Source organism: Hyla sarda, chromosome 9 (genome assembly GCF_029499605.1).
Source record: "Hyla sarda isolate aHylSar1 chromosome 9, aHylSar1.hap1, whole genome shotgun sequence".
Classification (NCBI taxonomy): Eukaryota; Metazoa; Chordata; class Amphibia; order Anura; family Hylidae; genus Hyla; species Hyla sarda.
In genome coordinates this window covers 164,790,323-164,809,200 of record NC_079197.1, presented here as the reverse complement: position 1 = coordinate 164,809,200, position 18,878 = coordinate 164,790,323, and positions in this window count along the sequence as shown.

The following is an 18,878-nucleotide window of genomic DNA, read 5'->3' as shown; positions in this document are numbered from 1 at the left end:
GAAAAACAGATGCACAATATAAAATTAATGTTGTGTGAACCCAGACTTAGTGTTCTATTTCTGGAAATGAAAATGCACTTGGTATTAAATTTTCTATTATTTCCGGAATCCCTATGTGGCTTACCTGCATGGCTGAATAATGTAACAAGGAGCAGAAACAAATAAATCCGGGCAGTCTTCATGGTGTCTCCTATCATCCAATATGAGGTATAATATCCGGACACAGCAGCCACATATCAGATCTCCGGAAGGTTCTGTGGAGGGGGGTTTTATGCTGAGCTGGTGACGGCCCATGTGTGTCATTGAGGTGACACCCTGTGATTCTAATATCATTTGTTCTGTTGAAGAAAAATATTTATACGTTACTTCAGGTAGTTTAGATATTCGACCTGTCGGGTCTGATGACACATTGTGTACATATGCACTTCATGCCAAATAAATGCGTGAATAAGGCAGAAAAGTGACGTGCTGCACCGAGGCAGATTTACCAGGTATGTGAAGAATACTGACGGGGTGTGTACGTTGTCACTAAAATAAGAATATTGTGATGTAAAGGAGCTTCTCCAAATATGAGAAAAATCATGGTTGCTCAGGAAAATAACATTGACTTCTAAAATTCATGAACATTTATATTTGCGAAAAGCTTCAGGGGGGTCTTTGCTTATCCTTGAAGTTATGTGACTATCACAATATGGCATGCAAAGAAAAAGTCTTTAAAAAAAAAAAAAGTTAACAAAAAAAAAGTTAAAAAAAAAGTTTAAAAAAAAATTATTATAAACAATCATACTGAGCCACAGAGTTGAGTGAATGTGACAATTATACTGCACTGAAAACACCATATAAAACTGCACTGAAAACACCATATAAAACTGCACTGAAAACACCATATAAAACTGCACTGAAAACACCATATAAAACTGCACTGAAAACACCATATAAAACTGCACTGAAAACACCATATAAAACTGCACTGAAAACACCATATAAAACTGCACTGAAAACACCATATAAAACTGCACTGAAAACACCATATAAAACTGCACTGAAAACACCATATAAAACAATTTAAAAAAAAGCCATTCCGAAATTAGGGTATTTTTTATTTTATTTAATTTTTTTGCACATTTTGCCTCCAAAATAATAGAAAAAATTATCAAAAGTGTATAGGTATAAAAGTATACAGTATACAGTGTATAAGGAAAATAAACAGTGAAATGTTAATATATATATATATATATATATATATATATATATATATATGTGTGATTTTTTAAATTAGTTTATTTATTTATTTATTTATTGACTACTTTACTCTAACACACACACACACACACACATATATATATATATATATATATATATATATACACACACACACACATTTATGTACATGTTTTTGTTAATTTATATATTTATATATAATTTATATATAATATATATATATATATATATATATATATATATATATATATGTATATATACAGTGGTCCCTCAACATACGAGGGTAATTCGTTCCAAACGACCCATCGTTTGTCGAATCCATCGTATGTTGAGGGATCCGTGCAATGTAAAGTATAGGAAGCTGTACTCACCTGTCCCCGCCGCTCCGGACCAGGTCCTCATCGCTCCCGATGCTGTCCCAGGGGCTCCCGATGCTGTCCCGCTGCTCCGGTGTCTTCTTCGCGATCCTCCAGCTTCTTGCGCATCTTCTGCAGGGTCCGGGCCTCGCTTTCTGGTGACGTTATTACGCTGCTGCGCCGGCGCAGTGACGTAACAACGACGCCGGAAAGCGAGGCCCGGACCCTGGAGAAGATGCGCAAGACACCGGAGGATCGCGAAGTGGACCCGGAGCGGGAATAGGTAAGCGAACCTGCCAGGGATGCTTAAACTGCTATCCGACAGGAGCTTAAGCATTTTGCGCTGTCGGATAGCAGTTAATGCGATGGCCCTGACATATAAAAGCATCGTATGTCGATGCTGACATCGACATGCAATTTTATCATATGTCGGGGCCATCGTAGGTCGGGGGGTTACTGTATATATACGGTATGTGTATGTGTATATATATATATATATATATATATATATATATATACTGTGTATGCATATATATAAATATATATATATATATGTATTATAATATCATTAGGGATGCACCGAAAGGAAAATTTTGGGCTGAAACCAAAACTGAAAGTTTAGGCTGTACTTGGCCGAAAACCGAAACCGAAAATGCATTGCTCCGGCCACTTTTTTTTTTAAGATAGTTTTTATAGAACTTTTTTATTTTTCCATATACTGGGATATATGAGGGCTTATATTATGCGCTGTGATCTGTAGTTTTTATTGGTACCATTCTAGTTCTATTTATTTTTAAATACTTTTAATAATATTTTTTGATCAAAATCCATATTTTTGCATTTAGATTTTATTTATGCTTACATCATTCACCGTCAAGGTCATTAACATAATGTTTTTATGAACCAGACATTAACGCACCTGGCGATACCAAATATGTTTTATTTACATTTTTTACACTTTTTTATAGGAAAAGAGGGGATTTTTTTTTTTCAATTAGGCGACGGGCTTATTCACTTTTATTTAAACTTTTTTACTTTTCTTTTTTTAACACTTTTATAGTCCCCACAGGGGACTATATATTGCAATCTTTAGATCTACTTCTCTGGTCTGCTTGATTGCAGACCAGAGAAGAAGACCCCGTGCTGGCAGCACTGATAGGGAAGGGAGAGAGATTGAGAGAGTGCACTTTTGGGTTTACTAAACAGCGACTGTGTGCTGCAGCACTGGTGTGTACAACAACTGAAAAGCTAATAGTAGCCAGCTAGTTAGGGTGAGCAGAGCACTAAAAGCCATAATAACCTTCTATTAGTGCCTAATATAGGTTGCGTAGTGGAGCGTATTGTCCACTATTAAGTGTAACCTGTACGTACGTAGGTGGTTTACCATTTTGTTCCTGTTAAAGTATTAAGGGCCAATTTACTGTGAAAGGCCAGCCAAAAGTACACACCTGCTGGTGTTGTAGACAAATACTGTTTTCAGTGTAGTGGAGCGTATTGTACTCCCCTCATAAGTGCATACCACATACGTACATCTACGGGGTTCACCACTTTGTTCCTGTTAAAGTTTTAAGGGCCTAGATGCTGTGAAAGGCCAGCTAAAAGTACACACCTGCTGGTGTTGTAGACAAATACTCTTTTAAGCAGAGTTGAGCATATTGTGCTCCCTTCATAAGTAGATACCACTTACGTACATCTACGTGGTATACCATTTTGTTCCTGTCAAAGTCTGAAGGGCCTAGTTACTCTAAAAGGCCAGCCAAAAGTACACACCTGCTGGTGTTGTAGACAAATACTGTTTTAAGTGTAGTGGAGCGTATTGTATTCCCCTCATAAGTGCATACTATGTACGTACATCTACGTGGTGTACCATTTTATTCCAGTTATAGTCTTAAGGGCCTAATTACTATGAAAGGCCAGCCAAAAGTACACACCTGCTGGTGTTGTAGACAAATACTGTTTTAAGTGTAGTGGAGCATATTGTACTCCCCTCAAAAGTGCATACCACGTCGTACATCTACGTGGTGTACCATTTTGTTCCTATTAAAGTCTTACGGGCCTTTTACTGTGGAAGGTCATCCAAAAGTACACACCTGCTGCTGTTCTAGACAAATACTGTTTTAAGCGTAGTGGACCGTATTGTCCTCCTCTCATATACACACCAATTTTGTCAGGCAGAGAAGTGCCAGGACGTGCACAGAGGAGTGGCAGAGGCCTAAATTCATCAGGCACAAGTTTAAGCAGACTAGAGGCGAGTGGCTGCAGGAGTCGCAGCAAGAGGCCTGAGCTCCTGGTATAAGTTAGCAGTCGTGTCTCAATCAGCAACTCATCTGCCGTCATCGACTGGTTAACTCGGTCGTCCACTTCATCACAAGTGACATCTGACACCCCCAGTCAACAGTCGGTGGGTTCATCAGACACAACCCTCAAGTGGCATGGCCCGGGAGCAGTCCCTGTCCTCCAATTGCTGTTTCCTCCACCACAGAAGTGTCGTATGCTGTGGGTTCAGCTCCACCATTCATTGAGGATGATCTACTAGAGGACAGTCAGCAACTACTGCCAAGAAGTGGAGGAGACATCTGCCGCTTCCTCCACTAGGCAGGCAAGTAGAGTTTAGAGTGACTTGGGAGGTGGTGTTATGAGCGTTCAGGCTCCTGAAGCCGACACTGTTGAGGAACCTGAGGAGGACATCAGTGATGTGCAGACACACCTTGGTGATGATGAAGCCGATCGCAATTGGGTGCCGGGTGCAGAAGGGGCTTCATCATCATTAAGAGAAGAAGGTTGCAGGTTGTCCGTGAGGCAGCAGCTGAGCCAGAAAGGTGGTAGCACGGTTGGCAGTCAGCATGGTGGCAGAAGTGGGAAGTCTGGAGCCAAACGTGCCCGGGGTAGACCACCTGCTTTGCGGCAGCCTACCTTCCCGGGAGGTAGTGGAACTGGAGACGGCGGCAGTAGCAGTCAATCAGTGCGGACTGTTGGAGGGAAAATCAGCTACTCGGCGGTGTGGCAATATTTCATCAAGCATCCGGACGATGATAACATGGCTAGATGCAAGATGTTGCGGCAGAAGGTGAAGCGTGGCCAGGGTCCCAATGTTGGCACCATGGCCCTGTGTCAACATATGCAGTGTCACCATAAAGTGACCTGGGAGAACCGTGGCTCCGATGTAGGGGTCCAGCCTGCTGCATCACCCAGTGGCACGCCGCTCCCTGTTTCAGCCAGCCAAGGCTCCACCACCTCAGCCAAAGGGAGCTGTGTGTCATACCCATCTTATGTCACTCCAGATGCTCCTGCTCCTCCTACTTTGAGTCAGTAATTACGCCAGCAATCCATCGGCGAAGCCATGTCCAAGGGACAACAGTATGCGCTGAATGGGCTCCTGCCCAAGTTGCTGGTTCTGCAATCCTTCCCTTTTCAAGTGGTGGACTGCACCTTTCAGAGAACTGATGGTTTGTGCCGAGCCAAGGTGGAGAGTCCCAAGATGTCATTTATTTGCGAAAAAGGCAGTACCAGCCCTGCACAATTTTGTGGAACAGAAGGTGGGCCAGTCTTTGAGCATGTCGCAGTGTACCAAAGTGCATGGCATCACTGACGTGTGGATCTGTTATTATGGTCAGGGACAATACACATCCTTTATGGCCCACTGGGTGAACGTGGTTTCTGCACAGCCACAATAGCAACTTTTATAGGTCACGCCGCTTCCGCCTCCACGCTCTCAGGCCATTGGTCCTGTGACAGTGTGCGACTCCGCCTCCTTATCCTCTACCGTGTCCTCAGCCTCCACTTCACGGACAAGTGTCAGTGCCCCTCCAGCATGCCATGTGTGCAGGGCACGGCGGTGTCATGCTGTTCTTCACATGGTTTGCCCTGGCGAACGGAGTCACACAGGGGAGGAACTGCTAAAAGTCATTCATCAAGAAATCGAATCATGGCTTACTCTGCAAAAACTGGAAATGGGAACCATGGTGACAACAATGGCAAGAACATCTTGTCTGTGCTGCGACAAAGAAGCCTGAGATATGCGCCCTGAATGGCACATGTGTTCAATGTGGTTATCAAGTGGTTCCTGAAGTGTTCCCCCCATCTGCAAGACATCCTAACAATGGGAAGGAAACTGTGCATGCACTTCAGCCACTCGTACACCGCAAAGCACACCCTCCTTGAGTGGCAGAGTCAGAATGGTATCCCCCAACATTGTCTGATTTGCGACGTCTCCACACATTGGAATTCCACCCTCTATATGAACAGAGAAAAGCCATCACCTATTTCTTGATGATCCAAGCAGATAGGGGACTCCCCTGTGTAACTTTAATGTCAACCAGTGGCAGCTCATACATGACATGCAGTTTGCTCAGGCCCTTTGAGGAAGCCACATTATTAGTCAGTTGCCAGGATTACGGGATGAAAGACATCATTCCACTGCATCATTTACTACAACAGGTGTTGGAAACGATGGCTGGTCGGGGCACTGGAGACGTGGCGCCTAAATCTCATGGCCACATGAGCCCTGTGGGGGCTGAACTGGAGGAGGAGGGGCACAGTGGAGCACAGTTAAGGTTTTGCGAGATGGGTGGTTTTTCTGATAGAAGAGGAGAAGCAGGAGCAACTAGAAGAGCTAGAGGGTTATGAGGAATGTGAAACAGAGGACCCAGACACACCGTGGCAGTGTGCAGTGGAGATGGAGGCAGGGAGTCCCTCCAAGTCACTTGCACAAATGGCACAATACATGCTTGCTTGCTTGCATAGTTACTGCCGATTTCTCACCATTCGGCAGCTGGATGACTTCTCGCTCTCCACCTTATTGGACCCTCACTACCGGCACAAAATGGGGGCCTTTTTTATGCCCACCAAGAGGGAGGACAAACTGACCTACTACAGAGACAATCTATGTTGTCAGTTGGCCGATGGCTATCTGGGCCATCGTCCATCCTCTTGCAGGTCTGACTTGGGGGGCCCTGTGTGCTCACCTTCCACTGCCATGGCTTCTGGGGAGGGGTGGGGTGGCAGGAGCGGTACCAGCTCCATCAGCAGCAGAGTGAGTATACAGTCGCTGATGAGTAGTTTTCTTCACCCGCATAGTGAAGCAACTCATCAGTAGCAGGTAGACCTGGAGCATGACCTGCCAACACACTTTGAAGATCCACTGGATTTCTGGGCAGCCAAATTTGATTTGTGGCCACAACTAGCAGAGTTTGCCCTGTAAAAGCTACCTTGCCCAGCCAGTATTGTGACATCGGAGCGGGTGTTTAGTGAAGCGGGGGCCACAGTAACCCCAAGGAGAACTCGTCTGACCACGAAAAATGTGGAGTGACCGACCTTTGTGAAGATGAATCAGGCATGGATCAGCCACCCACCAATGCCAGATGAATTGGTGATGAGTAGATTGACCATGGTGCCACACCGACACTTCACAAATATGGATAGTGCCAAACAGATTTAAGGTGCTGCTCCCCAGTTACAGAAATTCCTCCACATCAGACCACAAATAAGCATTGAGGATATAAATTAGCTAAAACTTAACTTTTCTTAGGATAAAATATATGGAGCCCAATTTTTTTTAATGTCTAAGAAAAGGAAAGCAAAAAACATCATGTGCCACCTACACCACCAAATATTGATGTGATGCAAAGACATCTAAAAGGTGGAAGGGAACAACCTTTGGTCCATTGTAAACTGTGGGGTTAAAAACTTTCCCTGTAAGGCCCTACTCTCGCATTATTAATTCCCTTCTTGGCAAGTGTTACTCGCCCTAAAAAGGGTGGCCCCACACAGGAACCTCTCCCTATTTCCACCTACAAACACTGCCATTTCCCAGAGTTTTTAGGTGGAAATAGGGAGAAGTTCCTGTGTGGGGCCGCCCTTTTTAGGGCAAGTAACACTTGCCAAGAAGGGAATTAATAGTGCGAGAGTAGGGCCTTACAGGGGAAGTTTTTACCCCCACTGGTTATATGGACCTTACATTGGTCCCTTCCACCTTTTAGAAGTCTTTGCATCACATCAATACTTGGCACATGGTGTTTTTTGCACAACTTTTTTTTTGTTAAATATAAATAAACATTTTGGGTACAAATATTTTACCTAAGAATATAAGATTTTTACGTAATGCATATCCTCAATACTTACTTTTACAAAAGAGACTGTATTCTTCTGCCTACCTGCCTCAGCTACTGTTCTGATTCTGCCACCTGCCTGATGCCACACATCTGATGCCAAGTCCTTTTTTTTAGCCACCTTTGTCACCTGGTACTGGTATTGCCACCCACCGCTCACTCTATCACCAGGTCGCTTTCAGGACTCCTGATGCTGCTTCTGCCACCTCCAGGCTGTCTCATACTGCCACCATATGTTCTCCTGATGCTGATGCCAGCTCCAGGCTGTCTCATACTGCCACCATATGTTCTCCTCATGCTGATGCTACCTCCAGGATGTCTCATTCTGCCAGTACATGTTCTCCTCATGCTGATGCCAGCTCCAGGCTGTCTCATTCTGCCACCATATGTTCTCTTCATGCTGATGCCAGCTCCATGCTGTCTCATACTGCCACCATATGTTCTCCTCATGCTGATGCCACCTCAAGGCTGTCTCATTCTTCCACCATATGTTCTCCTCGTGCTGATGCCAGCTCCAGGCTGTCTCATTCTGCCACCATATGCTCTCCTCATGCTGATTCCAGCTCCAGGCTGTCTCATTCTGCCACCATATGCTCTCCTCATGCTGATTCCAGCTCCAGGCTGTCTCATTCTGCCACCATATGTTCTCCTCATGCTGATTCCAGCTCCAGGCTGTCTCATTCTGCCACCATATGTTCTCCTCATGCTGATGCCAGCTCCAGGCTGTCTCATACTGCCACCATATGCTCTCCTCATGCTGATGCCAGCTCCAGCCTGTCTCATTCTGCCACCATATGTTCTCCTCATGCTGATGCCACCTCCACGCTGTCTCATACTGCCACCATATGCTCTCCTCATGCTGATTCCAGCTCCAGGCTGTCTCATTCTGCCACCATATGTTCTCCTCATGCTGATGCCACCTCCAAGTTGTCTCATTCTGCCACCATATGTTCTCCTCATGCTGATGACAGCTCCAGGCTGTCTCATTCTGCCACCATATGTTCTCCTCATGCTGATGCCAGCTCCAGGCTGGGTCATTCAGCCACTATATGGTCTCTTCTTGCTTCCACCACCTCCAGGCTATGTCATTCAGCAACTATATGGGCTCTCCATGCAGCCGCCAACTCCAGGCTGTGTCATTCAGCCACTATATGGTCTCCTATTGCTGCCGCCAACTCCAGGCTGTGTCATTTAGTCATTATATGGTCTCCTAATGCTTCTGCCACCTTCTGGATGTGTCATTCTGCCAGATTATTGTCTCCTCATGCTGCTGCCACCACCAGGCTGTGTCACTGTGCCACCATGTGGTCTCCTCATGCTGCTGGCACATTAAATAAAACTTTTTAGGTTCATCTATTTGAAATCTTCAATTTAAATGTAAAAAATATCTTTAATCCTTTCAATTGCGAGGCCCTATGGTCTCGTCAGGCTGTTGCCACCTCCAGGCTGGGTCATTCAGCCACTATATGTCTCCTCATGCTGCTGCCACCTCCACCCTGTGTCATTCAGGCAGTATATGGTCTACTCATGCTGCCGTCACCGCCACGCTGTCATTCAGCCACTATATGGTCTCCTCATACTGATGCCACCTCCAGGCTCTGTCATTTTGCCACTCTGCGACAGTGATTCTAATAACGATGCCTCTAATCTGCATGTCATACTGAATAACAGTATCATTTCACTAACACAGCTTACTCCCTATGCGTGTTACGGCAAGGCAAAGTGTTCTACACCCCTATAGAGGTGTAGAACATATTTACTAAGGATTCCACAGAAAATGTGGTGGATTTGAGCTGAGGAAAACCTTACAGATCAGAACAATTGTAAAAGAAAGCAAAACATAGGGTAAAGTGCAAAATGTAGGGAAACCTTAGTAAATACCTTGGGAAAATTCCTGTCGGAAATCAAAACCCACAAAGAAAACTACACTCCACTCTTAGTAAATAAACCCCAATGGGGGTTATTTACTTAGTGGAGTATTGTTTTCTTAGTGGGTTTTGATTCCCCACAGGTATTTTCCCAAGGTATTTACAAAGTTTTCCCTAAATTTTTTACTTTCCCTACGTTTTGCTTTTTTTTTTTTTTTTACAACTGTTCTGATCTGTTGGGTTTTTCCCAGCTCAAATCCATCACTAAACCTTATTAAATATGTTTAAATTTTCCAAGAATTTCAGACATAAAATCCTAAAAACCTTACTAACTCTCCACTTCACTCAGAAAACCCTAAAAAGGGGCGTGGTCATTAGAGAAAAGAGGCGTGTCTCCCCCCCCCCCCCCAAAAAAAAAAAAAAAATACATTTTCTGAAGAAGCCTACAAATTTACTAATGTTTCCACATAAAATGTTGTGGATTTTACCTCTGAAAAACCCGACAGCTCAGAGCATGTGTAAAAATTGCAAAACCTAGGGAAAATGGCCAAATGCAAGATACAATAGTGAATATCAAGGAAAAATACTTGCGATTGCGATACAATTAGGGCACAAAACCCGAGAAAAAAGAGTCGGGAACACGTTAGTAAATTACCCCCAATGTCTAATTTTTCCAAAAAATTAGCTGCGTAGGAACAATCACACCCAAAATTTTCTAAATTGTGCGGGTCTTTTTAAATTTTGTCTCACTCATTTTATTTTTTTGTTTTGCCATAGATTTGGTGATAAAATGAGTGATGTCATCACAAAGTACAATTGGTGGCACAAAAAACAAGCCTCATATGGGTCTGTAGGTGGAAAATTAAAGGGGTATTCCAGGCCAAAACTTTTTTTTATATATCAACTGGCTCCGGAAAATGAAACAGATTTGTAAATTACTTCTATTAAAAAATCTTAATCCTTCTAATAGTTATTAGCTTCTGAAGTTGAGTTGTTGTTTTCTGTCTAACTGCTCTCTGATGACTCACGTCCCGGGAGCTGTGCAGTTCCTATGGGGATATTCTCCCATCATGCACAGCTCCCGGGACATGACATCATCATTGAGCAGTTAGACAGAAAACTTCAGAAGCTAATAACTATTGGAAGGATTAAGATTTTTTAATAGAAGTAATTTACAAATCTGTTTAACGTTCCAGAGCCAGTTGATATATATTTAAAAAAAGGTTTTGCCTGGAATACCCCTTTAAGCTTGAGTTATAGCTATTAGTTGGCAAGGAATTAAAAATGAAAAATAGCTTAGGTTTTAAGGGGTTAAATATGCTGCTGGGGAGGGGGGGAGATGAATGAAAAAAAAAAAAAAACTATCAACAAAACATACTTACCTAGCCCCGGCCCCCTACAGCTCCCACCCACCTCTATCCAGTCCGCTGATCTCTCTTCTTTCTGCTTATGACACAAGCACTTTGAGCAGGACCTGCCAAATCAGCCAATCACTGGCCACATCAGTGTCTTGTCTCAACCTGTATTTGGCAGAGTAGGCTGGTCCTGTACCCAATGCTCATAGCAGAAATAAGGGAAAAGAGCAGGGGAATGGACAGAGAAAAATGGGAGCGGTGGAGGCCAGCAGGGGATCAGAGATAGGTAATATGTTGTTTTTTTTCCCCCTGCTCCAGCAACATACAACCTTTTGGATGCATAATCCTGTAAATGGATCCCAAATAGCAGGAAAATGTTCAGGATTCCTCCACAGTAACAAGATTGGGAGTCACAGCTGTTATCCATTGTACCAATCCAAAAGTAACTTAGAATATTGATATTTAGCTTTTGATCCCCATTTGCAGTTTGACCTATTTCTGGTTTTCTATGTTAGATACAGTAGATACAACATCACTGGAATACAGTCCACCATTGTGTTATCAGATACTGTAAATAGACAACTGAGGCAGATCTTTAAGAAACATCTCCAAAAAATTCCCTGATTTCTGAAAAAGCTTTTTCCTTAAAAACTGGTAAATTGTAGTAGTCCAGATACCCCGCACAGTACTCAATTCATTGCACCAGCAAAACACAACTCTATACTTATGTCTTTGTTTCTAAACTGATGTAAAACGGGGCATAATTGAGTGCATTCATGGCACAAATGGCTGCACCACATTTTTTAATAATATTTCTTAACAAATTCATCAAAAATAGAACTTAGCGGTGCCCAGCTTGTCTTCACTTTCTCACTTTGACAAGTGGTGCGGCTCAGCAGCAAAGGGGATAGCTTGAAATTCATCATTTTGCTTCTCAAATTTGGCTAGTCTGAATTTTCCTAATTGTTTTTTAAAATCAGAATCTAAAAGTTACCACAGTGAGAAAGACTAACATTTTGTCCAAATGGGTTAGAATGTTGAAACATCATGAACCCTACCAGATTAGTAAAGGAAAACTCCAGCAAAAAAGATCTAGTGACTACCTTGGATCCTTGTCATCAGATTACATTGTTGGAGTCCTCTTGGTTATCTGGCTTCAGGATGCAGAAAGTGTACTTATTCTGGTAGAGGATACCAGGTCACTCCAGAAACATTGCCCAAATGGAACCACTACATGGTACCAAGGAGTCGGGCAGATAAATGTAGTCAACAGGCCTGGTCATAAACTGGAGAGTCAGATTGGTACCCAGGGATGAGACAGAGGCAGGTAATAAAATGCAAGAAGGAAAAATGTGCACTGGAATGGCGCTAAATCCACTTGGATCCCAAAGAGTATGCAGGACTCATGGATATTGGCAAAGCGTCAATATATTTATTGACACCAACAAAGTATACATACAGGACAATAACGCGTTTCGGGGTTCCGTCCCCCTTCTTCATTGTCCTGTATGTATACTTTGTTGATGTCAATAAATATATTGACGCTTTGCCAATATCCATGAGTCCTGCATACTCTTTGGGATCCAAGCGGATTTAGCGCCTTTCCAGTACACAATATTTACCTCCTTAGATTACATTTGTAGTGGAACAAGGATTACACTTTTCTAGAAGATGTCAAGCATCGATACATAGTTTCATAATTACATAGTTGTTAAGGTTTAAAGAAGATCAGAGTCCATGAAGTTCAACCTATAACCCTACTGTGGCCCTACTGAGTTGAACCAGAGTGAGGCAAAAAAACCAAAAAAAACCTTATGAGGCTGATGCCAATTGCACCATAATAGGGGGAAAAAATCCTTTCCAATTCCATATAGGGCGATCAGAATAACAGCTCTACCCTAATGGCGCTTTTCTAAAAATCAGCTGGGAAGCAAGAACTAAAGGTAATAAAAAGCAAATAAAACATTACCTATAAGCACTGACTATCGATTTTTAGGTGTTGCTTTAAGAGCTCCAAATAGGCAGGGCATAGTCTTATCCATGTAGAAAAGAGAAAAAGAGACAGGGAGAGGATAGCGCCTCGCGTAATTCAGTGGGATAATCCCGGTCCACAACCCCAATGCTAGTGGTACTCACCTGGGGTATAGCTCGTATGTGCATATCACCCCTCCGTGTGGGGTCAGATGGTCTCTGGCTGCAGCCTGCAGGATCCAGCCGGGTACTCGATAAGAGGTCGGCAGTAGACTTGAGAATATAGCAAAAAGGATTGCAAAAAAATTGGTCTGCGGTGGCGCTGCCTTGTAGAGATCGTAATGAAGGTTCAGTCTTATAATTAAAATCTCATTTATTGTAACATAAACTGAGATATGGACATGCAAAATGCATTTTGAGGGTAAGTTCCCCCTTTATCAATTGCAGGAATTACAGTATAAGGTGCATACAGTGAGGCGCCATTTATACAGGAAAAAAGGGCGCTAAAACCAAACTCAGTACTGCCCACAAAGGGGCATATTTTACAAAGACATGTATAAAAACAAAGACATGTATAAAAACCATGTAATTAAACAGAATCATGTATATATTGTGTAGGTTTATATAGACTTTTTTGAGCGTACATGTATTACAGTATACAGGTCCAAAAAACAGGGTTGGACTCTGGATTAACCAAGACGAGGCTTGGAGTCGGATGTGTACGTCATACTTGGTGCAGGTACGCTAGTTCATTCACAAATTACAGTGACCAATCAGCGGAGAGCCGCTCGTAACGTCACTACTGCTAGTAGCCAATGGAGCATGTTATCGGCTGGGGGAATGTACGACGTAGTAGTCACTCTTTGCTTGGTAGGTACGACGACCAATCACTATGAAGTACGGGGCGAGGCGGCCAATCAGAATCACTTGTGTCATGTCAATGGAGAAGGACGCGAGCAATCGTGGAGATGCCGGTACGAGATCTCCTAGATGGTGCGAAATTCAAAAAAGTCCAGAGAGGGGCTATTGAGCCAATCAGATTTTGTGCCAGATTATGGCGCAAAATCTGATTGGCTCAATAGCCCCTCTCTGGGCTTTTTTGAATTTCGCACCATCTAGGAGATCTCGTACCAGCATCTCCACGATTACTCGCGTCCTTCTCCATTGACATGACACAAGTGATTCTGATTGGCCCCCTCGCCCAGTACTTCATATTGATTGGTCGTCGTACCTACCAAGCAAAGAGCGACTACTACGACGTACATTCCCCCAGCCGATAACATGCTCCATTGGCTACTAGCAATAGTGACGGCTCTCCGCTGATTGGTCACTATAATTTGTGAATGAACTAGTGTACCAGCACCAAGTATGACGTACACATCCGACTCCAAGCCTCGTCTTGGTTATTCCAGAGTCCAACCCTGTTTTTTGGACCTGTATACTGTAATATATGTACGCTCAAAAAAGACTATATAAACCTACACAATATAGACATGATTCTGTTTAACTACATGGTTTTTATACATGTCTTTGTTTTTATACATGTCTTTGTAAAATATGCTTAGGGAATTGCTCATATGCAATTCTAACAGTTTATGTTATTTTATTTGCAATGCCCCTTTGTGGGTAGTACTGAGTTTGGTTTTAGTGCCCTTTTTTCCTGTATAAATGGCGCCTCACTGTATGCACCTTATACTGTAATTCCTGCAATTGAGAAAGGGGGAACTTACCCTCGAAACGCGTTTTGCATGTCCATATCTCAGTTTATGTTACAAAAAATGAGATTTTAATTATAAGACTGAACCTTCGTTCTGATCTCTACAAGGCAGCGCCACCGCAGACCAATTTTTTTGCAATCCTTTTTTGCACTATTCTCATAGTCTTATCCACTAAGAGGAACCTCTGACACAAGATTCTAAATTTCCATAATGTTGAATAGAAAGTCTAAGTTCACATGGTCAGTGTGCTTCGACCCGTTCAGAGACAGTTTAGCTCTTTTCGTGCTGAACGGATCCTGGACTGGTTGGAGCTCAACTGACACCACTGGATCCCCACCAATCTTTTTGAATTGAATGGGGTCAGTCAAGTGTCTAGTAATTTAAAGGAGTTGAGCAGAGAAAAAAATAGAACATTTTTGCAATATACAATTTTTTTTACAATAGTAGTCAATGGGCAAGATAAAGTATCCAACTTTATGGCCCATGGTTCTGTACATCAGGGGCTGTACAATGGTCATATATATGTTGTACGGTTTTAGATAATCTACCAGTGACATATTTGTACTAGGATTTGTAGATAATGATTGAAAGGGAATAAATCTCTTAATCTCTGAGTTGACTCAAATATAAACTTGTAAAACGAGAGAACATAGTGACAGAACGGGAAGCGTAAGAATTACACACATTTTATGATGTCGAGCTTCAGAGATTTGGAAATGGTGACAAGAGAGACTTGACAAAGTGTTAATGGAGATCTCCTAAACCATGATGGAGAGTCACAGCTAAAAGTGCCCTGCCCTATAGTTTAAGCTATGACCCTACTATACCCTTAAGGTCATGGCAACAATGGCCATTTTATATTTGAGCCACCCATTTCCAGAATAAAACTTAACACATCACTTGGATATTATAAAGTAAAATAGTAACACAGAAAAATATAGGAAAGATGTATACTCATGGGGGAAGATTTATTAAAACCTGTCCAGAGGAAAAGCTGCTGAGTTGCCCATACCAACCAATCAGATCACTTCTTTCATTTTTCAGAGGCATTTCCAAAAATGAAAGAAGCGATCTGATTGGTTGCTATGGGCAACTCAGCAAATTTTACTCTGGACAGGTTTTAATAAATCTCCTCCATAAAGTCCAACCTTAAGCCATAGAATCATAAGCCAGAACAGGGCCAGAAAGGGCAATGGGTGTAGGCCAGGGGTCACGTCATGGAAAAAAAAGTGTGGGAACTCATAAGGGTTGGTCCTGCAGGACTCCTGCTAATGGGAACAGTGTTCCTGATATGGAAATAGTGCATGAACTCAGTTCCCACGTGTTCCTTCAGGACTTGAGCCCTGGTGTAGACCCACTGTGCTTTCAAACCGGTTTCTTTGGAGCATACCTGGATACTGAGTCTATGTACCCACAAGGTTTTTACACTATCTTGCTTCAGGAGGTGGAAGGTGCACATCTGCTTGAGGATACCAGGTCACTGGAGAAACATTGACCTGGTAAGATCCAGTAGACAAAATGGAACCACTATGTCGTACCAGGGAGTTAGGCAAGTACGGTAAGTGTAGTCAGCAGGAGGCACTATTTCATTCAGGTCAGCAATCAGGGTCAGCAACAGGAGAGTCAGTACAGTACAGGAGTCAGGCAGCATTAGAATCCAAAAAATGCAGGATAGCACACCTTTACGGTGGACACAAGAATCCTACCGTTTTAGAAGATGCCAAGCATTGATAGAGGGGTGAAGATCCAGCAATGCACACATTAGCCTTTTAAATATCAGGGAGAGGGCTCAGTTACCCCATATAAGCCAAACCAGTAGGCGCAGGAATATGGCGATAGCCAAGAGAACTGCAGAGAGGATGATCATAATCATCATGGTCCTCACTGCAGTTTCAGGGTCACTGTACGTACATTGACCATCACCATACCTGCTTATCTTCATCTTTGTAGCCCTACATGTGACCCCCTGATGATCAAGGGGCCAAAACACATTGGGATGTTATCCCCAACAGGAAAACAAATAAGTAATATAAACTTACATGTTCTGTGCATTAATACAGTTCACTGTTGAGACTATTGTATATATGGGCAAGCTCCATGGCTATCAATCAGATCTATGGAAGACTAATCATGATACATATCTGGTCAGTCTCCCTGGGATCACCCATATCATCTTTCTGCCACATTGCGTCTCAATATTTCCAGCTGTGCAGCAGTAGTTGGATACTTTATTGTTCTTTGTCGTCGTAGTCGTACATTTGTGGCATGGAAATGACTTCATGCTAATGTATAACAGGGGGGAGAAAACTTTATAAGTGCTAATAAAACATAGCTTTTAATAAATCGTCTAAAACACACTGATTCAACAAAGTGATGTATGAATAGGTGACAAGGCAGATGTCAGCCCTGTGACCTAAGGATAGACACTAACAAGGCTGTTAAAATTGCATGTAAAGGGATTGTCCCACAAATGCAATAGCCCAATATAATTGTATGCTGCTAATAGATAATATAGATATAGCTACTAGCTATGCCCAACGCGTTTCAGCACATGGTTACATGTGACCTCATCAGGGGCTAACTGGCGTAGAACAATACAGTTATTGCATATGAAAATTATTATCGGGGTAACTAGATACAATAGCGACCCCTACAAAGAGCGTGCTGGATGTAATGCACAAATACTCTGTACAGCATATGAATGACAGGACCCGGACGCAACCTGAAAGGAAGCACATAAGAACAATGGTCCTCAGTAAGCATATCGTTACCATAAAGAGTAGGGTACCTGTAAAGCAAAAGAGATAGTTACTCACGGTTATGGCGTCTATCTGGGATAAATCCTGACGATGTGTGTGTAACCCGCAGTGGCGGGGAGCCTAGCATCCGAGCCGGCTACTCACACACATGTCAGAGAAGAGCGGCGTCTGACGACTTACCCGCTTCCGGTCTGGGTGGGCGTGGCCCGGCTAATGACGCCGTCTCCATGCCAGCGCCAAAACACTGGAGAGCGCGTCATCCGTCCCGCTGATATCGCGGGGCGGTAGCACAGGCGTAGTTAACCCTAGCCGACCCGAAGGTAAGTCAGTTACACTGTCCAATGATAGGACAGGTGGAGAAATTAGCTTCTTATGGCAGCCCAAAAATACACTCTGGATATGTGGATTAGGGTAGGCGAGGACCTAGCCAGACATTTATATATACTGAGTCCGGTATTAGACATTGAATAATGTATAACAGGGGAACAGCATATGGATTGGCACATCCAGATAGTACAGATAGAGTTGAATTATTAAATATTTGAATTTTAATAAATAAAAGTAAACAGGCTAGAGATCAGAGACCCAGAATATAACAGAGAAAGATACCGGATAAAAATAATAATAACCAATAGCAACTCTGGTGGATGAGAAAGGGTAATGAAACCCGATACCCTCAAATTGGGGTATCCGTATCAAAGGTGTCCGAAGGGTATTGTGGTCAAGGGGGAGCCCTAGATAAGAGGTGGAGCGGGATAAGCAGGGGCCTAGTGAGCCTATAGATATTCCTAGGCGTCCCTATACTGAGCCCTATGCCTAGGCGGGGTGGCCGCCCTAAAAAGGGCAGTCCCGCTCTGGAACCTAAGCCTAGTGTACCCTAGTAATCCCTAACTAGGGGGTGTACTAGCTGATTGGCTGACTACAGCCACCCCTAACTGCCTAATAAACACCCCTAATTGGAATACCCTTACGGACACTCTTAGAGAAAACTCCCATAGCAGAGTAGCTTATTCAGTCCTTTAGGTGTGACAGTTTCTAGATTAAAGATCCAACGTGCTTCACGCTGTAAAAGAAGCACGTGTAACTGACTTACCTTCGGGTCGGCTAGGGTTAACTACGCCTGTGCTACCGCCCCGCGATATCAGCGGGACGGATGACGCGCTCTCCAGTGTTTTGGCGCTGGCATGGAGACGGCGTCATTAGCCGGGCCACGCCCACCCAGACCGGAAGCGGGTAAGTCGTCAGACGACGCTCTTCTCTGACATGTGTGTGAGTAGCCGGCTCGGATGCTAGGCTCCCCGCCACTGCGGGTTACACACACATCGTCAGGATTTATCCCAGATAGACGCCATAACCGTGAGTAACTATCTCTTTTGCTTTACAGGTACCCTACTCTTTATGGTAACGATATGCTTACTGAGGACCATTGTTCTTATGTGCTTCCTTGCAGGTTGCGTCCGGGTCCTGTCATTCATATGCTGTACAGAGTATTTGTGCATTACATCCAGCACGCTCTTTGTAGG